Below are 23,125 nucleotides of genomic sequence, written 5' to 3' on the forward strand. Positions count from 1 at the left end.
CAATTGTTTTAGCATAATCATTTTTGTTTATATTTATTGAATAGGACGCTCCGTCCATTACTGATATTAACTGTCCTGACCCATATTTACCAAAAAGAAAAAGAAAAAACTGTCCTGACCCACATGATAAATAGTAGTGAATTCACTGGCCGGGCTTCGGGTCCAACTTTACACTGTCTTGAGTTCGGGCTTCGGGCCGAGCCCATTAGAATTTTGACAAAAGCTAAGCCCGAACTAATTCATGAACAGATTAATAGTAAAGATAAAAAAGTGCTTTCATTGAGATTCGAACTCAAGACCTCCCGCTTACTAAACGGGTGCTCTAACCAACTGAGCTATGAAAGCTAACGTTATAAAATTTCGAGCTGCACTTTGACAATTTCAAATAACCGTCACCCACCCACGCACCAGAACAGCCAGAATGGAAGGGGAGAATGCTGATTGGGCGAAGCCTCTGGTTGTTAACCTTTTTTAGAGTGCAATTGTGGGTAGCCAAGCAAGTGGATGACAACCCTGTTTTAACTTTCAATACTCTCGAAAATTGATAATTAGCTCTTCAACATGGTGCATGTAAGTTATGAATTCTATGGCTCGGCAACTATACTTAGGGTGCCATTTACGGGTGCAATTTTGGGCTGAATCCGAATTGATTCAGCCCAAAATTTTACACAGGCTGGATTTGTATTTTCTGTCTTTGGATTGGATTTGGGCTTAAGAAGTTGGGCTTTTTTACTTTTTTGATTGGTCTGGACTTAGTCCTTAGGTAATCCAAGCGAGACCCAATTTGAGTGCATCAAATTATAATGGAGGCTAGGCTCAAATTGTGAAAATCTGACTTGACTTTGAGCTCGGTTTGGGCTAGACCTTAAACCCAAATTTTAAGGTTGGGGTCCCAACCTGTCCAACTTGCACCCATGGTATCAGTCAGCATTGGATTTAAAGATTATATATGCCCAGACTTTTGAATCGATCCCATTCAAATTTTAACAAAATCGCATGCCCAAATTACACCCCTATACAACAAATGCTCTCTTTTTATATTATTTGGTAACTCTACAACGGATGATTCACTTTTAGGGGGAGGGGGTTGCAAATCATGACTTCCATTTTTGTAAGATAGTTTTGGACGAGAGGGCGACGGTGACTTGTACAGCGACGATAATAGCAGATCATGACTTCATGAGATCTCTCATTTCTAAATCTGAGATGTCTTTCCCACAGATCTTTAAACCTGATCTTTCTCTCTCTCTCTCTACTTTCAGGTTTGACATCAATCTCTTCTCCCTCTACATTTTCTCTGTTTTTTTGTTATTTTATTTTTAAAAAATTTTAAATAAGTTATATTAAACCAGGAATCGTTGTACATGATGAACGGTTCAGCAGTCTAAGCATCTGGATCACTAGTTCATTTGACCAATTTTAAAATAACAGTTTAGCACATTCGTTTCCGGGCCAATTGGTCAACCATCCAAATCAACAATGGCTTTAATACCATTGACAAAATAACCTGGGCATCAAACAAGTGTCGACTATTCTCCGTCAAATCACTTTTCAATACTTTGAACTCTTAATAAGATCATTCATGTTTCCTTGCTCAGGAATTTGGGTCCCTCAGTCCCATTGATGGTGGCATTCCCACCATGTTCTGCCGCATTAGGTAAATGCCTTACTGTTGATAAGTCATTAAGTTTATTTTTTAATAATAAATATTGATATAAAGGTGCAAATACCTTTATTGCTTTGAAAAAAAAGGTGCAAATACCTTCCTTCCTTCTGTATTTTAAATGGAAAATATTGATATAAAGCATTATTTTTTAATAATATCAAATTTACCATTAACTATATTCATTTGTATGTAAATTTAGTAAAATACCATAAAAAAATTGCTACCTTTTACTTATCTTTAGCATTTAACCTTACTACGTCTAAAAAGAGTAGAGAGAATTACTCTTATAAAAAGTTTTTAGGTAAAATAAATTAGCAGAGAGTGAAGTTGGAACTTTAGATTGTGTAAGATAACAACTTAACAATGATGTTGATAAGGGTATTTTGATAACTTCAATGTTTTTGTTATTGAAAAGCTAAGGAAAGGATGTATTTGCACTATTTTTCAAAACTATTTTATTTGCTTTTCAAAAAAATCCCCACATTTTTGCTTCTTTTCCTCATGTGAATTCAAAGAAAGAGGGAAGATTTGAAATCTTTCAAAATATTTTAAATTTTCCCTTGTTTCAAACGAAATACAACCTTATGGCGGTCTTCTTTATAAAGCCTTTATAACTCTCTAAAATGACTTCAAACAAACTATTCATTTATTTCTATGCATGTCATATATATTGTTGATCAAGGAAGTTTGGCTCCTGGTTGTATGGGTTTTAGTAGTGCTTTCACTGCCTCATTTGGTAGGAGTTTGGAAATGATTCTAGTGGCATCAGCTTCTTATATTATTACCTTTACCACCGTGTACAATTTAACTTTGATGCCACTCAGGTCTACTAATCACTTGGTTGTGTATCACCTCATACTTAACCAATCGAGAGTGAATATACCAGTTTATTGGTTGTTAAGAGCTCTCTCTCTCTTTGTTTCGAGAGAGGTTTCTTCTCGAGTTTTCTTGAGGTTTTTCTCAATCTCTCTATTCATTGCCTATTTTTTGCTCTAGAAATTCCTTTGGGGTGGTTGCCTCCAAGGAGTCCCTCTATTCTTTTCTTATTGTTTTTTTCTCTTTTTTTGTTCCTTTTCTTCCCTCCTCCCCTGTTTTCATTCTTCGTTCTTCTTCTTGTCTGATTTTCTCCTTTTCTTCCCTCGCCGTTTTCTCTATTCGTTTGTTCACCTCTTTCCCATTGTTCTTTTTTTGCCTCTTTTTGTGCTTTCTTTTCTTTTTGCAAGCATTTTGACAATGGGGGTACTTCTCTTGGATCTTATATTGGGTGATCGGTACTGGTGGGTGTTGCTTTACGTTTTTCCATTCATAGTTAAGCCAGCTCACAATTCTCCAGCAGATGTTGTTCATGATCAGTTCCATTTTCAGTTCTCCGGCGAAGGCAATTGTGGATGGCAGCTATAGTCTTTAGTAGCGGTTTTACTATTTGGGGCTTTGCCGTTTTTTGTGGATCTGCTGCAACCATACTATTATCGACGCTTTGCAATCTCTTTTGGGAACCTCTCTTTCCAGACTCTCTCGCAGTTAGTGGTGGATTGGAGATGTGCTTCTTTATTTCTATTAGTGATTTTACTTCACTTTTGTTTGGTTGCAAAAGTTCTTTATATTCTCCTTCATCCATTTATATATTTTGTTCTTCTTGGGAAATTGTATCTGGGTTTTCTAAATGGCCTTTTTGGCAATTCTCTGTATCAATTTCTTAAATGAATGAAATATGCTTTAAGCCTTAAAAAAATTATGTATTGCATTTTGTGGAGTCAGGAGTGGAAAAGCATGGCATTATAAAATAAGGATAGCCCCAAAGCCTAACCTAAGAATTGGGCCTAGGGCCTTAGCCCAAAGTCAAGCCTAAATTATTCAGCCCAATCTCAGCCAGCACTAAAAGTTTGATGCACTCGAATTGGATTCAGGCTTGGGCAGAGCTTGGGTTGGTTATGCGCAACAGCGCAAGTTCTTTATATTCTCCTTCATCCATTTATATATTTTGTTCTTCTTGGGCAATTGTATCTGGGTTTTCTAATTGGCCTTTTTGGCAATTCTCTGTATCAATTTCCTAAATGAATGAAATATGCTTTAAGCCTTAAAAAAAATTATGTATTGCATTTTGTGGAGTCAGGAGGGGAAAAGCATGGCATTATAAAATAAGGATAGGCCCAAAACCTAACTGATGAGGGTAGATTTGGCCCTCCAATGAAATTGCGACACGTGGCGCCTCGTAACAACTAGGCAAACACCCAGGCAACAACTTACCAAGTTGGTGACCCACCCAGGCACCGGTTCGGCCGGCCTGGCGCGACCTGAGCGCAGCCTGCGCGGCCTGCGCGACCTGGCGCGACCTGAGCAAGGCTTGCGCGACCTGGCCGACCTGGATCAGCCTAGCACATGATCCGACTTAGCCGCCCAGAAGACACCCACCGATAAACTCGGCATACATACCCCACGAGCTCGGTAGCTCACCAAATAGCTCGCCAAAGAGCCAAGCAGCTCGGTAGAGCTCGCCACAAGCAGTTCGGCATAGCTCCCCCGAGCAGCTCGCCACTTGTATGGTAGCTCGGTATAGGAGTAGTTCGGCGTATCCCAGGAAGATCTCCTGCTTGACAACCTGGCCTCGACACGACCCGCCGACTGACACAAGTGCCAGCCTGACGACCTCGAGGAGTTCACCACCGTACCCCGGTTCTGACGGGATGTGACAAGTCTTACCTTTTGGAGGCTTTTCACCCACCTAACCCGTGAAGACTCGGGTATATAAAGACCTCACCCCCCAAAGGATGGGGGATGGAAAAAAGGGAGGTAATCCCTGCTCTCTCTCATTTTTCCCAATATCATCTTCAAAGCTCTCTACAATCAGAGTGCTAACTTAAGCGTCGGAGAGTCCCCGCCGGGAAAATACCCCCGGGTCCTCTGATTCAGTTCTTGCAGGTCTCTCAGCTCTCGCCGTCTACAAAGAGGAGGGAAGAAAGGATGTTCTCGCAGGTCCCTCAGCTCCCGTCGCCTACAAAGGAGAGGAAATCACCTCATGCAGGGGGTAGTCGGGTTGTGCTGCACCAAGGAGCCCCACCGTCTGAGTTGTAGGCCGCGTAGGAGCAGGTCGAATCGCCACCAAGCAGTGCGCCATCATGGAGCTCGCCACCAGGCAGTTCGCCACTAGGGAGCTCGCCACCAGGCAGTTCGCCACTAGGGAGCTCGCCACCAGGCAGTTCGCCACCATGGAGCTCGCCATTAGGCAGTTCACCACCAGGGAGTTCGCCACCAGGGAGCTCGCCACCAGGGAGCTCGCCACCAGGCAGTTCGCCACCAAGTAGCTCATCACCAAGGCACGTCACCACCAGGTCAAATAACGAGGTACTTAGCCAAAAAATTTATACATCACAAAAAATGGTACGTGACCAGAAACGGTTACATCAATTGGCGCCGTCTGTGAGAACACGCTACAAAAAGCTAAGTTCTCATCCTACAAAAGCTAAGTCCTCTTCTCCCAGAAAGCTAAGTCCTCACTTTTTAGAAATTGAAGCTCTCGCTTTATAGTTTACATTTTTTATGAACTCAAAGACTATGCAGGGAGCTAACAGACTAACTTTACTTTCAATTTGGATAAAGCCTCACCAGTCCTCTTTGCAAGGTCCCCCCTACAAAGATGAGTTCTTCGTAGCTTCCGCGGGAGTTGGCGGCCAACAGACTACATAGGCGCCCTTACTGGTTGAGCCTTCCAAGGCTCCCGTGTGAGCTGGCTCCTTAAAGTTAGTAGGGCTGCCCCCAAAGGTCGAGCTCCTAGTAGCTTCTTGTAGGAGTGGGTGACCAGCATTACGAAGCTGATGCAATGCAATCATAGCTCTAAGGTACCTGGTCAGCTCGGCACCTCACAGGTAGCTCGACACCCGGTCAGCCCGACACCTCACTGGTAGCTCGACACCCGGTCAGCCCGACACCTCACTAGTAGCTCGACACCTGGTCAGCTCGGCACCTCACAGGTAGCTTGACACCCGGTCAACCCGACACCTCACTAGTAGCTCGACACCTGAGTCAGCTCGGCACCTCACTGGTAGCTCGACAACTGGTCAGCTCGGTACCTCGCAGGCAGCTTAGCACCTGGTCAGTTCGGCACCTCACAGGTAGCTCGACACCTAGTCAGCTCAGCACCTCACAGGCAAAGCCTACAGGCCACATTATTACTTAAAGACCCAGTCGCCTCTTCGGCACGAAAAATGTCAAAAAAGAGTGGACTATGAGTCACTCCCAAAGCCTATGGGCCACGTTACTACTGAAAATCCCAGTCGCCTCTACGGCATGGGCAACACAACCACTTAAGACCCAGTCGCCTCTCCGGCACGGGCAAAGTCAAAAAAGAGTAGACTACGAGTCACTCCCAAAGCCTACAGGCTACATTACTGCTTAAGACCCGGTCGCCTCTCCGGAACGGGCAAAGTCAAAAGAGAGTAGACTACGAGTCACTCCCAAAGCCTACGGGCTACATTACTGCTTAAGACCCGGTCGCCTCTCCGGCATGGGCAAAGTCAAAAAAGATTAGACTACGAGTCACTCCCAAAGCCTACGGGCCACATTACTGCTTAAAGACCCGGTCGCCTCTCCGGCACGGGCAAAGTCGAAAAACAGTAGACTACGAGTCACTCCCAAAGCCTACGGGCCACATTACTGCTTAATGACCCGATCGCCTCTCCGGCACGGGCAAAAGTCAAAGAAGAGTAGACTATGAGTCACTCCCAAAGCCTACGGGCCATACTATTGCTAAATACCCAGTCGCTTCCTCAGCATGAGCAAAATCATCAGAAGTGAACTATAAGTTGCCCCCAAAGCCTAAAGAGCTACACTACTGAACTGGCGGAGACCTCCTCACATTACTGGCAGCTCGCCACGTATAGGCAGCTCCCAAAGCCTAAGGAATTGGATCAGCACTTACTAGCTCGTCGACTTACGGGCCAAAAGAAGAAATCTACTCCCTTCGCTGAGTTACTCTCAACTCGGGAGTGGGGGGCAACTGATGAGGGCAGATTTGGCACTCCAGGGAAATTGCGACATGTGGCGCCTCGTAACAACTAGGCAAACACCCAGGCAACAACTTACCAAGTTGGTGACCCACCCGGGCACCGGTTCGGCCGGCCTGGCGCGACCTGCACACGGCCTGGCGCGACCTGAGCGCAGCCTGCGTGGCCGGCGCGACCTGGCACGACCTGAGCACGGCCTGCACGGCCTGGCGCGACCTGAGCACAGCCTGCGCGACCTGGTGCGACCTGAGCATGGCCTACGCGACCTGGCCAACCTGGATCAGCCTAGCACATGATCCGACTTAGCCGCCCAGAAGACGCCCACCGATAAACTCGGCATGCATACCCCACGAGCTCGGTAGCTCACCAAAGAGCTCGCCAAAGAGCCAGGCAGCTCGGTATAGCTCGCCACAAGCAGTTCGGCATAGCTCCCCTGGGCAGCTCGCCACTTGTATGGTAGCTCGGTACAAGAGTAGTTCGGCATATCCCAGGAAGATCTCCTACTTGACAACCTGGCCTCAACACGACCCGCCGACTGACACAAGCGCCAGCCTGACGACCACGAGGAGTTCACCATCGTACCCCGGTTCTGACGGGATGTGACAAGTCTTACCTTTTGGAGGCTTTTCACCCACCTAACCCGCGAGGACTCGGGTATATAAAGACCTCACCCCCCAAAAAATGGGGGATGGAAAAAAGGGAGGTAATCCCTGCTCTCTCTCATTTTCCCCAATATCATCTTCAAAGCTCTCTACAATCAGAGTGCTAACATAAGCGTCGGAGAGTCCCCACCGGGAAAATACCCCCGGGTCCTCTGATTCAGTTCTTACAAGTCCCTCAGCTCTCGCCGTCTACAAAGTGGAGGGAAAAAAGGATGTTCTCGCAGGTCCCTCAGCTCCCGTCGCCTACAAAGGAGAGGAAATCACCTCATGCAGGGGGTAGTCGGGTTGTGCTGCACCAAGGAGCCCCACCGTCTGAGTTGCAGGCCGTGTAGGAGCAGGTCGAACGACGGGCTCGCCACCAGGCAGTGCGCCATCATGGAGCTCGCCACTAGGCAGTTCGCCACCATTGAGCTCGCCACCAGGCAGTTCGCCACCATTGAGCTCGCCACCAGGCAGTTCGCCACTAGAGAGCTCGCCACCAGGCAGTTCACCACCATGGAGCTCGCCATTAGACAGTTCGCCACCAGGGAGTTCGCCACCAGGGAGCTCGCCACCAGGGAGCTCGCCACCAGGCAGTTCACCACCAAGTAGCTCATCACCAAGCCACGTCACCACCAGGTCAAATAACGAGGTACTTAGCCAAAAAATTTATACATCACAAAAAATGGTACGTGACCAGAAACGGTTACATCACTAACCTAAGAATTGGGCCTAGGGCCTTAGCCCAAAGTCAAGCCTAAATTATTCAGCCCAATCTCAGCCAGCACTAAAAGTTTGATGCACTCGAATTGGATTCAGGCTTAGGCAGAGCTTGGGTTGGTTATGCGCAACAGCACAAGTTTCAGCATAAAAAATGACCAAATTTTTGAGCCCAAACCTAATTCATGGATCAAAGACTTAAACTCAGCTCTATCAGATCTAATTTAAGAATCATAAGTGCTTTCATTGAGATTTGAGCTCAAGACCTCCCGCTTACTAAACGGGTGCTCTAACCAACTGAGCTATGAAAGCTAACATTATATATGTTTAAGCAATTTTTTAATTTTAAAAGAAATATCACCTGCAACATCACCACCAAAGTGAAAGGCGAATGCTTGATTGGGCCAAGACTTGTTAACGTAAGTGAACAATTGTAATTTGTGGGTAGCCAAGCAAGTCGATGACAATCCAATTTTGATAATTAGCGCTTCAACGTGGTGCATTTAAGTCATGAATTCCGATTTAAAGATTTTACATTTCATTGGACCCAAACTTTTAAGTCAAATTCATTAAAATTTTAACAAAATCCCAACTTGAGTTTGCCCAAGTTGCACCCCTACCCAATAAATGGCCCATCCAGAAAATAAGAAACCTAAGGTTTTGGAACCAGGCCTAGCCCAAGGATGATAAATTTAAGTTCAGCCCATGTAAAATTGCAAAGAATCAACATAGGCTTAAATCGCAGATTGGACCCACCAAAATTGCACCCCTATTCACTTTAGGTTGTTGTTGATATAAATATCGGGACCAATCATGTGAGAAATTAAATAATCTGTATCATACATGTAGTGGCAATATTGTTTTCTTTTTTAGGGTCCGTTTGATTTATAGTTGAAATCAAAATCCTTCAAAATCAGAAGCGGAATGGTCTATTCCCATAGTCTATTTGGTTCAGACAGGAATGAAAATGAAAATTGGAATTAGAAAGAACGGGATTTCATTCCTAAGGGAGGGGCAGGAAATAGTCATTCCCTCAAATGGGGGAACATCATTCCAGCAGGAATAAAAATGGAATTCCAATTCCACCCAATCAAACAGTTAGAACCGAAAATAGCCCATTACAATTCTGATTCCAAACCCCTATTTCCACAAACCAAACGGGATCTTATTTCTTTTTCTTTTTTGTTAGATAGGCTTTTTAGTAAACCAGAGAACATGCAAAATAACCTCTCATTCATCATTCAAAAGAAGATTAAAATCCTATTCTCAGTGTATGTTAGATAAATCCATCTGTTTACAAATATAAATAAGAAAAAGATGAAGGCTAATAGGATCAACACCCAATAGATTTGTATCTTCTTGCCCTCATGAGTCATGGCATTTTGTATAACCTAGAGAACATATATAAATGTAGGGAAAATACATCTATACTAATCAAGTAAACCTCAATAGAATCTCCAAATGGACTTTCTGAAGCCAATCAGACTGGTTTTAATGGTTCAAGCAGCTCAACCAGGCTTCACACCCTCCCAAATGGACCCTATACCTTATGCAGAAAGTCCTGCCCAATTGTAATGGCCTCAATTTTCAGCATCAGAGCATGATGTGACAATTGTATTTTTAGATATCACTGGACGTATGGGGTTCATTTAGGGGTGGATTCAAGCCGAGCCAAGTCAAATAGTACGAGGTTCGAGACCAGTTCGCCAAAGTACTACTTGGTTCGAGTTCGGTTTGAGATAGAACCTTGAGCTCAAGCTTGTCTCGAGTCAAAAATTCGTAAGCTCGAGGTTGGCTTAACTTGAACTTGATTTAAGAAAAAATGTTTTATAAAAATAAAAAATTATATATAAAAAATATTTTTTATTTGATATTTAAAAAATTAAGAATTATAATATTTTTATTATATATATTACTCTATGTATGTGTGTAAATATATATTCAAGCTCGGCTTGTTTATTAACCGAGTCCATAAATTGGAGTTCACAAACCGAACTCGAATACCTCATGAATAACTCAGCTTGTGGCCACCCCTAGGTTCATTATAGTCTTACGGAGCTTTATTGCTTGCATCTTCACTGAAATGCAATTAAGAACAAATTAAGAAAGCGAATGATAGTATGGTTCAATTTGGAAGGAGTATAAATAGAAATATGTAGAGTGCACTCTATATATAAATGCATACAAAATACAAGGTTTTACATTACATATTTGTATTTATACTCCTTCCAAACTGAGCCTATGTGAAAATCATATGTTATGGGAATGAATTATGAACAACAACTGTCAATGCGTGCATGACACTTTATGACCCTGGGTTCTAATTTATGACCTCAGCTAAGGATTTTCTATACCTTACGATTCTCACAGGCTAGTATAAATGAAAAGAGAAATCAATTTAACTTGGGACCCTTGGTGCAACTTGATCTTGATACACCATAAAGCTCAGTTTGGAAAGAGTACAAATACAAATATGTATGATACAAATGCATATAAAATATAAGGTTTTGCACTCTACATATTTGTATTTGTAGTCCTTTCAAATTAAGCCTATATTTTTCATCAGTTGAGCCTAAATTTTTTATCTTTGGGCTGGGCGCAAACCTTTTCTTTTTCCATTTATTAGGTTGAATTTGTGCCAAACCCTTGCGTTAGAGCCCTGGACTGACCCATCAATGCATTGCCTGATCTTTTGCATATACAATACTACAATAGGAATGTATTTTGTAGGTGTGCAACTTGGGTTGGTTTAAGTTAACAATTTACACTATCCCAAGCTCAAGCTTTGGGTTGGACCATTAAAATTTTGACAAAATCCCAATCCTAACCCGCTAAGTTTGCACTCCTATGTATTATATTTGAATGGTGATTTCCTCTGTGCCCTTGCAGACGGATCTATGTTGAAGTCAATGTGAGCAATTCTCCCTACTGAGATTGGAAAATTGGAAAAAAAAAATACATAATTATGAAACTTATGAATAAATTTAATTTTCTTTTTACAATTGCCCCCACTCAAATAAAATAGGAGGGGTCAAGTAAAATTTGCTTGTTTGAAATGAGGTCCTTCTTTTAGATATGAATAATTAAGAAATAAAGAAAAAAATATACAAGAATGACACCCATGTCCTTATTCCCATGTGAACCAAGTTATGAGGTTTGAGCTTAGGGTTCTAACTTTTATCTTTTTTTCTACTTTCCTTTTCTTTCTTTTGTATTTTTTCCTCATTTCGTATCTTTCAACAACTCAATCTTACCTCTCTAATTTGTCTCGTCACCTAGAGATGGCAATTTTTCTTGTCTCTATAGTTACCCAATCTCCCTGACCTAATCGGGTCAGGGATGGAGACTACCTTGGAGGAGATGGAAATTAAAGTCCCCGCACTACCCTAACTCCAATGGAGAACCCAGGAGTTGGGTCAAAGCTTTTCCTTTATTTTAAGTAATTCTTTTTCCCCTAAAAAACTTTTTACTAAAAAGTCAAGGATTTGGGTTTCTGATGGAGAACTCGTATGATGTCTCCATCATGGATTAGGGGTGGAGATTAACCTTTCCCCCAAAGGATCAGGGCGGAAATGGAGAGTATTGTCTCCATCCTGAATCCACCCAGTTATGACTAAGTTGATATTATGATAATGCTTGCCCCACTGGTAAAAGGTATTAGATCCACCATTGCTCTGTGTTGAATTTATTGCACCTTTTACACCTAAAATCTGTGTAATAACCAAAGCGTAAACCTAATGAAATGTTTTATTGAGTGAAAAGAAATCTTATAGGCACAGTTTGTCCCGGTAGAATAGCTCAAACCTGCCTCAAGCCTGAACCCAACCTGAGTTTGTAAATTTTAGACTAGCCTGGGCTTGGGTTAGCAAGCTCCCGCTTTACTCCAGGAACAGTTCAGACTTGGGCCCAAGAACTATGTCTACGTCTTGGATTAGTCTATAGATTGACGAAGACCCTAATCCAACTCGCTGAGGTTAAATTAGTAGACCCTTGGTGTGTTAACCTTCAGATCTTTAGATCTTTATCTTAGGCAGAGTTTGGGAGTGTTGTTTTAATAGGCTTTTTGTGATTTTCAGGCCACTCAAAAAACTGTTTGGTGAAAAGATCAGTATGGGCTTTCTGCATAAAAAAACACCCATTTGAAAAAAAGGGAAAAAATAAAGTCCTCTCCTTTTTAGTTTTTTACATTTGCATGAAGTTATTTTGGACAAAAACGTTAGTGACATGTCAACCAGTAAAAGCGTTTTTTTTTAAAAAATCATCTCAAAAAGTGTTTTTTCCAGAAGCCCATTTCTGATAAAAAGCACTCCTAAAAATGGCCCAAAAGAGGGTCACTTCTGTATTATTTTACAAAACAATTACACAATTGGGTTTGTTTAGGCCCTAAGGATGGACATATCACTAGTTTTTGTAGCCCATCACAAATGTTTATCATCGAAGCTTGTTTGGAGACTAGTACCATTTTGATTTTGAATAATTCAAAGAACGATGCCTGTTTCAACCTCGGTGGGAAGTTCATTAGCTTAATATCAACCATCATACAGCCAAAGCCAGCAAAAGTCTATTAATATCTTATAATATAAACTATTTTGAGTAAGTTCAATTAGAATTGAATTAATCCGTGTTTTACTTGTAAAATAAATTCGTGTAATAATGAAATGAAAGATAAACCAAATAAATTAATCATGCATATTTGTACATTTAAATAGGCTCAGCTTTTATGGGACCAAAGGGGCTGGATCTGCACCTAATCCGGTTTTCAAAATCCAAATCCGATCCCTCAATTTAAACAATCAACCAAATAAAATATAATTGGATTGGGTATGGGATTAGGTTTTGGGCCTTTCTGACTCCGTTAACAGATCCTGTTTGGAATTGTCATGTGAGGGCTATTCCTGTATAAGATTGGAATTGTAGATTACCTTCATGATAGTTGCATGCAGTAACCACACGTTTGTATGCTAGTAATAATTATTAACTCAGCTATTCTCATCCCATCAAAATATCAAATTATATATGGTATATTTTGGGCTTTTGATTATTAGAAATTATGGGTTGGAAATAAAAATAGAATAATCTTTTATTGACTTTGCAAAGCTGAAGAAAATTTTTTACGGATTAGACATATTAATGGGCCGGGCTTAGGATTGACTTTTGTTAAAATTCTAATAAATTCGATCTGAAGCCCGAACTTGATACTGTGTAAAATCGAGTCCAAAGCCGATTGATGCAATGCAACATTTTGCAGAAAATAAAAGTCTAGTTTAGACCAATTCCAAAGTGGAAAGTGGATTATGATGTTAAGTTAGTCTAGGGACGAATCTGAGTATTCATATATCAGCGTTGAAGCAATCAATTTTGAACATTTTTAAAATCCAAGGGGGCAGTTGATTATTTGTAATGTCTGATTGGAGCTCTATAACACCTAAAATGGGTTTTTAACTTTGAACATTTGAAAGGCCTGATCCAGATAATCCAGAAGATATTTTGCTTGGCGTTGAACCTGTGGTATTTATGGCCTTCTCATGTAAACGTTCAATTTAATTATTTTAGAGCTGTCAATTGTAAAATCGATTAAAACAATTATATTATTTCTGGTTTCATGTATGGTTTGCATCACAATTAATAATTTGATAGGGATTGGTCCAAACTGATTAAGTTCCAAATCATTATAGTTAAAAACATATATAAGTGCCTATATTTTCTTGTAATTTTTATTATATTCTATGTCTTAAAATTTTCATAAACAATATATACAATAATTTGGTTAAAAAAAGTTTATTATATTCTATGTCTTTTTTCCAAAGCCTTTTAAATTTATGTTTATCAAAATATGAAAACTTATGTGTTCTATACATAAATTGTTTTTCTTGTTTCTGGTTCCAAAAACAAATCAAAATCATCTTGTTTGAAAACAGATTGTTTCTTAAAACAATAACATAAGAAACATGTTCTTGTTTGTGTATGTGTTTTGTTTTCAGAACTGAAACCAAAAACATGTTCTTAAGTCCAGTTTTAAGAACATGTTTTCATTTGATTATTCATCACCATGTTCCATAAATGATATAATTTCTATATTAGAAAATTGTTTTTGTTTTAAAAACCAACATTTTGTTGGTTCCAAAAATATGTATAGTTTTATGAAAGAAAATCAACATGTTTTTCCCTTTGAAAACAGAAACAGAATTCAAGAACATGTTTTTGTTCTTTGCTGATGTGGCGATACCAAAAACAAATGGAAACAAAAGCATTCATGTTGTAGAATGCCCCCTAAAGATGTCAGGCATCTAATTGGATCAGACCTGATTATCCTGGCTAATTATTAGTTTGGTTCTTGTCTATATGGTAGAACTGATTAATTAAGGGGATGTTTGCACCATTGTCTTTTTACCCAAAAAAAACAATGCCACATTGGGTAACTAAGGCCATGTTTGGTTCATTGTTGTAGGCTTCATTCTTTTAATTCTTGCTCACTCTGAGCAAGAATGAATAACATTAGAGTGTTTGGTTACAAAATTCTTGTCATGTGTCACATTCTTTTTAGAATAAAAAATCAGACCATAGCATAAAAATTGAGGTAGCTTGTAACATGAAAAATAATCATGCCCCATCTTGCTCATTTCATTCTTTGAGGAAACTCTGCCTACAAATGGGATTTTGGTTCTTGGATCAAATCTGATTATCATGACTAATTATTAATTTGGTTCTTGGGGACCATTCTCTTTTCATATTTTGAGAGGGGAAAGTAGTCAATGGGATTTTGGTTCACATTGACCGAGATACCTATGTTACTTTTTTTGGATTTATGTGGGATTTATGAAAAATTCATTTTTCTTGGGACCCATCTCTCAAGTGGATAAATAACTTTTCTACAGAGGACAAATTTTCTAACACTTGGATGGAAAAAAATTACCCTTTTAATAATAGTTTTTTATGGTATAATGATCATTGCCTTACCTAAGAAATAAAATGAAAATGGGTAAATAGCCTTACCTATCGTGAAAGCATTCTATGACATTTTTTTATGCAATAAGGCATAGTGGTCATAGCCTTTTTTTTTCATTTTTGGAAAAATGGCGGTAAGAAATACCTTACTAAACAAAAATAGAAATTCAGTGCATGTTCGTAGCCTCTTAAAGCTGAATGCTAAAAAGCGTTCATGCATTTTCAGAGACAATTAATGCCTTTAGTACCATTTGTTCACTTCAGCCTTAAAATGTCTCATCATCCATTCTTTTCCTTTTCGGTTGATTTGTTTTCTAAAAATTACCCCCCAAAAGCTTTTTCCATTTACCTATGCTATAATTTGAAAACCCTATATAATAATAATAATAATAATAATATTTAAAAATTATTATTATTATTTTATTAATTATATATATTATTTAATTACATGTTTAATTATTTTATTGTCTACTAATATTTATTTTATTATTCATTAAATTATTTAATAATTTTGTTTTATTAAATAATTATGGAATACATAATTGTTAATGGCTAGTTAATTAATTATTAATGAATTAATTCGCAAAATATCTAAAAAATAATTATTACTAATGATATTAAAAATATCACTTATTAATTTAATTGATCAATAATAAATTATTTATTTATTATCAATACTAATTAATTACTTAATTTTTTTAAAACGATTTTATTATTTATGATTTTTAATCAATTCCATTATATATAATTTTTTTTATTTTCACTTTATTCAATTGTTAATTAGTTTGTTAAATAATCAAACAAACTTTCTCATATCCAAAGTTACAGTTTCTATTTTTAAGAACTTAACATTTAGATTTCATTGCTACAATTGCTTAGGTGGCAACAACACAATCAAACAAGATATCACTGGTTTCTAGCATCTGTTTTGCATCGTTGCCGTTGCTCCAGAAAACGGCACCACATCAGCTTCATGTTCGAAAAACGGTTTTCCAAGAAATGGACATTTGTTTGGAACCATTTTTTCATAAAAAAATTGGTGCTCTAAGCTATGCCTTGAAAATCGGGAAGGCATGGCTTGGAACAACGCCAAAATTGGTAGTTCCTGGAGCTGTAGCTCGTTGTTGCCAACATGGACGTGAGGTGGCAGCGACATGGCACTGGATAATGGATACTAATAGTGTTGAAAACGTTTCCCGGAGCATTGGTACCAAATAGGAAATATTGCTATTGCTTCAAAAAATGTCCGACCTAACAGCAACATTTTCAAAGAAAACGTACTTCCGATCCATACATTTATAGCATTGATGCCAAACATATACTGAAAAAATGATTTAGTGTTGCATGGATTTAACAAAGAAACAACAATACTCCTAAACACCACCTAATAATCCATTTGGAACCGATCCATGCTATCCCACACCAACCTGACCCAACCTATTCACATTTCTAATTTATAGATCTTTTTAATGCTCTAACCCATTCAACCCAATTCAACCGATAACCCATCACTGTTAAAGAATGTAGGGTTTGTCTCCAGTTAAGCTTTTAAATCACAGATTCAAATTAAGAGTCTGTTTGAAGGGGGGGGGGGCTTCACCATTGATTGAGCTGCAATGAGGCAGACGCTTTAGAGAAGTTAATAAAGATGGTTTCATTGAAAAATGAACTGGTAAGTCAGGTAAGCATATTTTTTAAGATACAGCTTCTCGCATTCAGAGCTAGGCCTCACATGGAATTCATAAAAATTGAATTGTGTTTGGCGAAAATCCAAAAAACTAATGTTAACATTCCGAACACCACTGTAAATCGAAGCTACTCCAAGTAACTTATTCGGAACACAGATACTCAATCATTACGGTTCAATCAATATAACTCCCCTCCAACGCAGAAGTCCTCCCAAACGGGCCCCCAGAGAAAACGAGTTTCAAATTTGTGTTGCATTCTCCTGATCGTCCTATCAAATACAAATACTAGAAAGATCGTCTCTATCGGTCGGTGACGGGTCTATTGAACTGATTCCGACTTTTCAGCATTTGGTCTTTTATAATTATTTCTTGTTTGTTTTTTTTGGTAAAAAAAAGGTGATCATCCACCGTGCATTGATAATTAATAAGTAGGGGAGATGTTTTGCGCCAGGTGTAAGGAGCAGATCCCGTCCCATGTCAAACGTTTCAGGTCCAGTTATCCAACCCCAAACGTTTCAGGTCCAGTAGTCCGGGACCGGTAAGTGCAGGCCCCTAGTCTATATCAGTGACTAATAATTTCTGTTTGACAAAATCAACGTGACGGCCAAGGAGTAATTTCATCGCTGAAAGACGTATATAAAAAGGCTCCATCCATCCAAAAGTCATCAGGGAATGAATATTTCCAGCTCCAGCCTCAAGAAACCAACGTGAAGATACCAACGTGAAGATAGAGAGGAATGCCTTTCCTTAGGTTGTTGTTTCTGTTAATCATACTTTCAGAGATCAGAGCAGCCACGGTGGCCTCCCAGTCCCAGACCAGTCAGTCTGGTTGCCCAGACAAATGCGGAAACGTCAGTGTTCCATACCCATTTGGCATCGGTGACAACTGTTCCATAGATGAACAGTTCAATCTTACTTGCAACTCCTCCTTCAGCCCTCCAAAACTCTTCTTACCAAATGGTAATTTTGACGTACTTGAAATATCACTACTCTATGGCTACCTGCGTATCCATGTATGGATGGCCAGCGATTGCTATAACAAGAGAGGACAGGAGGACAACTCCTCAACTACGACAGAGCTAGCCCAGTTCACCTTCTCAGATACTCGCAACAGGTTCACAGCCATTGGCTGACACCATAGCTTTTATCAACGGCACGGAAGGCCAAAGCTACGCCAGTGGGTGCATTTCTCTGTGTGACGATATAGCTAACGTGATTAATGGTTCATGTGCCGGCATAGGTTGTTGCCAGACCACCATTCCCAAGGGTGTGATGAAGTATGATATAAAGATCGAAAGCAGAAACAACCATGCAAATATCCTCAGCTTCAATCCATGTAGCTATGCTTTTCTAGTTGAACAAAATCAGTTCAACTTCTCATCGTCATACCTCCAAGATTTCAATGCCACGGAATTTCCGGTGATCCTCGACTGGGCTGTTGGAAATGAGGCATGTGAAGAAGCTAAAAGAAACCCCAACACTTATGCATGCCATGAGAACAGCTACTGCTATAATTCCATTAATGGCCAACCGGGATATCTCTGCAACTGCACACAAGGTTATCGTGGAAATCCCTATTTATCTCTGGGTTGCCAAGGTACTATATATCTAACAAAATAGGCTCCTCTGGTTTTAATTGGTTTATTTATTATTGGCTTTGACTTCACAATTCATATATCTTGCTTGGTTTTAAGCTCACCAACTAACCAGTTGAATATCAAACTTGATTGGTCTGTCAGATATTGATGAGTGCAGCGATCCAAACCTTAATAACTGTTTATTACAGTGTAATAATACAGCTGGGAGTTTCTATTGTTCTTGCCCGGCTGGCTACCATGGTGATGGTATTAGAGACGGTCAAGGTTGTATACCTGATCCAGATGATGTCAACCAGAGAATTCTTGGGATTAAAATTGCTGTAGGTATGTAATTCTAGCTAATATCTTCTTACCATACCCACTCGGTCACGATTCACAGCCAAAACTATTAGAAAAATAATTAAGCATACTCCTTAGCTGCAAATATAAGTAGAACAACTGCGGCTGCAGAAGATGGCCATGGTGCACAAAGCTGAGATATGCTAAGTACAACACGGCCGAGCCAAAACTGATGTTGTGTTAGCTTTAGTTGAGAAAATCAAACTTTGACCTCTGGTTGGGCACTTGGGCTAGCCTAGGCCTGAGGTCTAGATCCGAAGGATGGGCTGGATTGGCCTTTAACCTGGCCCACCCCACCCAAGTTGCACCCTGTTTAATTGTTTAACTACTTTAAATAAAACCTAATTTTTGAATTTGAAGAGCCCTTTTGGATGCATTCAAGTTTCAATAGTAATGGGGCTTTAGACCCATGGCCCAATTCTGACCCATAACTAATATTTAGGGTTTTTTTTTTGGATTTGTAGAGGAAGGAAAGTTAGGTCAATGGGATTTTGGTTCTCATTGATCAAGAATTTTAGTTCTTTTTTCATTTTTATGTGGGAACTAGGAAAAGTTTATTTTCTTGGTATCACTTACCAGTTCCTAGGTGAGTAAATAACTTTCCCACATAGGGGAAAGTTGTCAACACTTGAATAGGACAAAAATGCCCTTTTTAATAATGGATTTCTATGGTTAAAATGGTCATTATCTTATTTACCTAGGAAATAAAAAACATGGGTAGATGTTCTTGGACAAGCTTACCTAAGAAAAATTTACTCAAGTAATTACATTTACCCGGATAAATAATTTACCGAAAAGTGATCGGGACCTTAGATCTAAGAATATGCCTATGTGATGTTGACTTTAAAATCAGTAGCCTTATTATAAACTATTTTTTATTGGACAAGCTTAGATTTGTACACTTGTAATTTTTTTTTATATTTATTTGTTTCACCATTCAGGCACTGGTCTCGGCGTCTTGTCTCTCCTTGTTTGTAGTTGTTTGTTGTATTGGACAATTAGGAGAAGAAGGCTTATCCTACTCAGAGAGAAATTCTTTCAACAAAATGGTGGCTTACTATTGCAACAACAAATTGCTTCACGTAGAGGTGTTTCAGAAATTGCCAAGATCTTCACAGAGGAAGACCTAAAGAAGGCAACCAAAAATTTTGATGAGAGTCGAGTTATTGGGCAAGGAGGCTACGGTACAGTTTATAAAGGAATTTTACCGAATAATAGAATAGTTGCCATTAAGAAATCAAAAATAATGGACAAAAGCCAGATTTCACAATTTATAAATGAAGTTGAGATTCTTTCCCAAATCAACCATAGAAATGTAGTGAAACTCTTGGGTTGTTGCTTAGAGACAGAGGTACCTTTGCTGGTATATGAATTCATCTCCAATGGAACCCTTTCGGAACACATCCACCATGAGAGCAATGAATCATCCATTCCTTGGGAAGACCGACTCAGAATTGCAGCTGAAACTGCTGGAGCATTGGCATATTTGCACTCTGCACATTCCATACCAGTTCTTCATAGAGACATGAAATCTGCTAATATATTAATAGATGAAAACTATGTTGCAAAAGTATCCGATTTTGGTGCTTCAAGGTTGGTTCCTTTAGATCAGACTCAAATGACTACATTGGTTCAGGGGACTCTTGGTTATTTGGATCCAGAATGTTTTCATACAGGTCAACTAACAGAGAAAAGTGATGTTTATAGTTTCGGGGTTGTTCTTGTGGAGATTTTAACTGGGGAAAAGCCTCTGTCATTAGAGAGACCTGGGGAATATAAAAGTCTGGCAATGTATTTTGTTTCTTCAATGAAAGAGAATCGACTGTTCCAAATTCTTGAGGATGGAATTGTGGATGAGAAAAACAAAGAGCAATTGATGGCAGTTGCTGAACTTGCAAGGAGATGCCTAAAGGTGAAAGGGGAAGATAGACCCACAATGAAGGAAGTGGCAGCTGAGCTTGAAGGCCTAAGAAGGTTTCAAGAGCATCCATGGGTGCAACAAAACCATGAGGAAACAGAGTATTTGCTTGGTAACCCATCAAGCTATTCTGTTGGTGATGTAAACTGTCAAGAGAGTTTGAGTGATGGCTTCCTCATGGCATTAGAAATTGCACGTTAGGTTATGTTTGGTTGTAATGCAAATAAATTTGCACTGATGCAAAATCATGACAGTGCAAATTCTGACCTATTTTTCTTTCAAATTTTAGTTTATTTTGTTTGATTGTAATACAAATGAAGTAAATTAAGACATGAAGCAGAACAAAATAAAACCCCCAAATAAAATAAACGAGAATTTGCATTTTTTTCATTTGCACTCCCATACATTTGTATTAGTGGAAATAATATTGCACTGCAACCAAATGCAACGTTAATGCTTTAGCATGTCATTTTATAAAAGATAATAAATTTCACTCTGGATCTGTATATTTCCCAAAGACATGTATTGTACTTAACCTACAGTTGAATGTAGCAATCTCTACAATTATGAAAACTATATATTATCAGCTAGCATTATGAGACAAAGCTAGTTCTGAAAGTTAGTTCATCTGAATTAGAGATAATTACTTCCTACTCAATATTATGAATAAGGTTTTGTTTTGTCTACTTAAAACATGGTATTTATCTCACTCCTGGAGTAAGACATGCATAATCTTCAATTCTTCATGTCTTCTCTTCCCCCAACTTTCTAACAAGAATGTATAGTTCAGAGTTCAGTCAAATTCCAGTGGTCTCTATTCAAGTGCTTTTTTTTCCTAAGATAATTCCCCTATTTTTCATGTCTTTAAATAATTAAGAATCTTGTATAAAATAAAAAAATAAAAAAGGTTCCAAAATACTTGTAAAATGTTGTTTAAATCATCCAGAGGGAGCCCATCAAAGCTTGTGAGCTGTCCCTAGCTAGGCCTGACAATGAACATCAGGCCCATGAATTGGTCTTCACTAAGCACCCATAGTGGGGCCCATGTCTAGACCATATTGAGCTTTCAGAGGAAATTTGTTGTCATTTAACCACTTTAGTTGGGCTTTCAGAGGAAATCATAAGCAAGTAGTAAGCCCAACTCTCCTGAATATATGGTAAAGGCCCATGCTACTGGCATAAATACAATGGGTTTGAAATGAAAGAATACGGTGAAAGTTGAAATATTGATCACATTGAACGAGATAATATCGATTAATGGTTGCTAACTTAGGCTCTGTTTGAATAAACTTTTTCTTTTGAGCGGGCCGTAGGAACAAGACCAAAAGTATAAAAACATAATTTAAAGCCAAAGCACTTTTAAATCCCAAAATACAAATCCTAAAATTGGAACTTTATGCTTCAAAAGCACAAATCTTGAAGCTTATCCAAAACACAAATTTGTTTTTCTTCTTTTGTAAGGTCTGTAGTAGTTAATCGAAGGGAACAACTTTGAAGAGCCAAACATATCCCGTCAGCAGCATAAATTTACGAAGGCCTTATAGTTTCACTTGTAGATCAAAGATAATGGGCTCGTTGGGCCCAATGAGAAAATCATACGGTCATTAAATAATTAGAGAAGGTAATATAGATAAATATTCCTAATTAGGTTGCCCATTGATATCATAGCTATACGGGCTCAAGGAGTTTCAAATTATATATCTTGAGGAAACCTTTTAACAAATTTTTTGAAATTGCTTATAAACTTTATATTTTTCTCTTATTTTCTATCAAATCAAACACAGCCGAAGGGGCTGAACTGAGTAACTTATTGTTTTGTCTTTTATTAAATAAATAATTAAATAAGAAACTTTTCAAATGTATGATAATCAACCCAATTCAGTTTCAGCCACTAAGAATATAACCTCCCTAAAAGCATTTAGTCATTTACTACAAGATAAAGCGATCAGCCATTGAGTTCAGTCACTTCAGCATTATCAAATGGGTCCTGAGAAATCGAGGCTTAGCACAAGTAGGAAACAATCAAACAAATACAAGGATTCTACTAACGTGAAGTGGGGTTGGCAACAGATAGCCCAGCTCATAGTAACGGCTTAGGGCCGGACTAGGTCTACACTTTTCATGTCACTGCCTGCAATAGTTGGCCTGGTCAATTCAACGCTGGGCTACATTGCTCATTTCAAGGCCGAGGCTGGGCATTATATATTAATTTTTACTTTTGTCAGACATATTGTTTATAGCTTTTGCTTTGTTGGTTTTGAATCTTTTGATTAATGATTTAATGTCACTCAAACTCGCACAAGATAACAATGACAGATTGAGAGCCATATGTCAATAAATGAGGATCCGTTTGGTTTGTAGTTGAAATCAGAATTGGAATCCAAATTTTTTAGATTCAAAATCAGAATGGTTTATTTCCCTAATCTGTTTAGTTCAAATAAGAATAGGAATGAAAATTGAAATCAATATAAATGAGATTTCATTCCTAGGGGAGGGGTAGGGAATGAATAGGGCTGTTCATAAGAAGGCCCAACCCGATCAAAACGACCAAATTTACATGTGAGAGGGGATTTTAGGTTTTTGACATGTCTGATCGGACTGATTTAGTTA

At 39.1% G+C, this 23,125-nt stretch overlaps 2 non-coding genes and 1 pseudogene across 3 annotated transcripts; 1 reads left to right on the top strand and 2 right to left on the bottom strand.

Moving 5' to 3' along the window:
- Positions 1–271: 271 nt before the first annotated feature.
- Positions 272–345, bottom strand: TRNAT-AGU (transfer RNA threonine (anticodon AGU)). The gene has a single exon. It is a non-coding gene; the product is annotated as a tRNA-Thr (tRNA).
- A 7,920-nt stretch (positions 346–8,265) lies between these two features.
- TRNAT-AGU (transfer RNA threonine (anticodon AGU)) lies at positions 8,266–8,339 on the bottom strand. Its single transcript has one exon. It is a non-coding gene; the product is annotated as a tRNA-Thr (tRNA).
- A 9,000-nt stretch (positions 8,340–17,339) lies between these two features.
- On the top strand, positions 17,340–21,127 carry LOC104596880 (wall-associated receptor kinase 2-like; annotated as a pseudogene). Its single transcript, XR_016076478.1, has 3 exons — positions 17,340–18,257; positions 18,400–18,582; positions 19,539–21,127. The product of XR_016076478.1 is annotated as a wall-associated receptor kinase 2-like (transcript).
- The last annotated feature ends 1,998 nt before the right edge of the window (positions 21,128–23,125 follow it).

Source organism: Nelumbo nucifera, chromosome 5 (genome assembly GCF_055504915.1).
Source record: "Nelumbo nucifera cultivar China Antique chromosome 5, China Antique-T2T, whole genome shotgun sequence".
NCBI classification, from domain to species: Eukaryota; Viridiplantae; Streptophyta; class Magnoliopsida; order Proteales; family Nelumbonaceae; genus Nelumbo; species Nelumbo nucifera.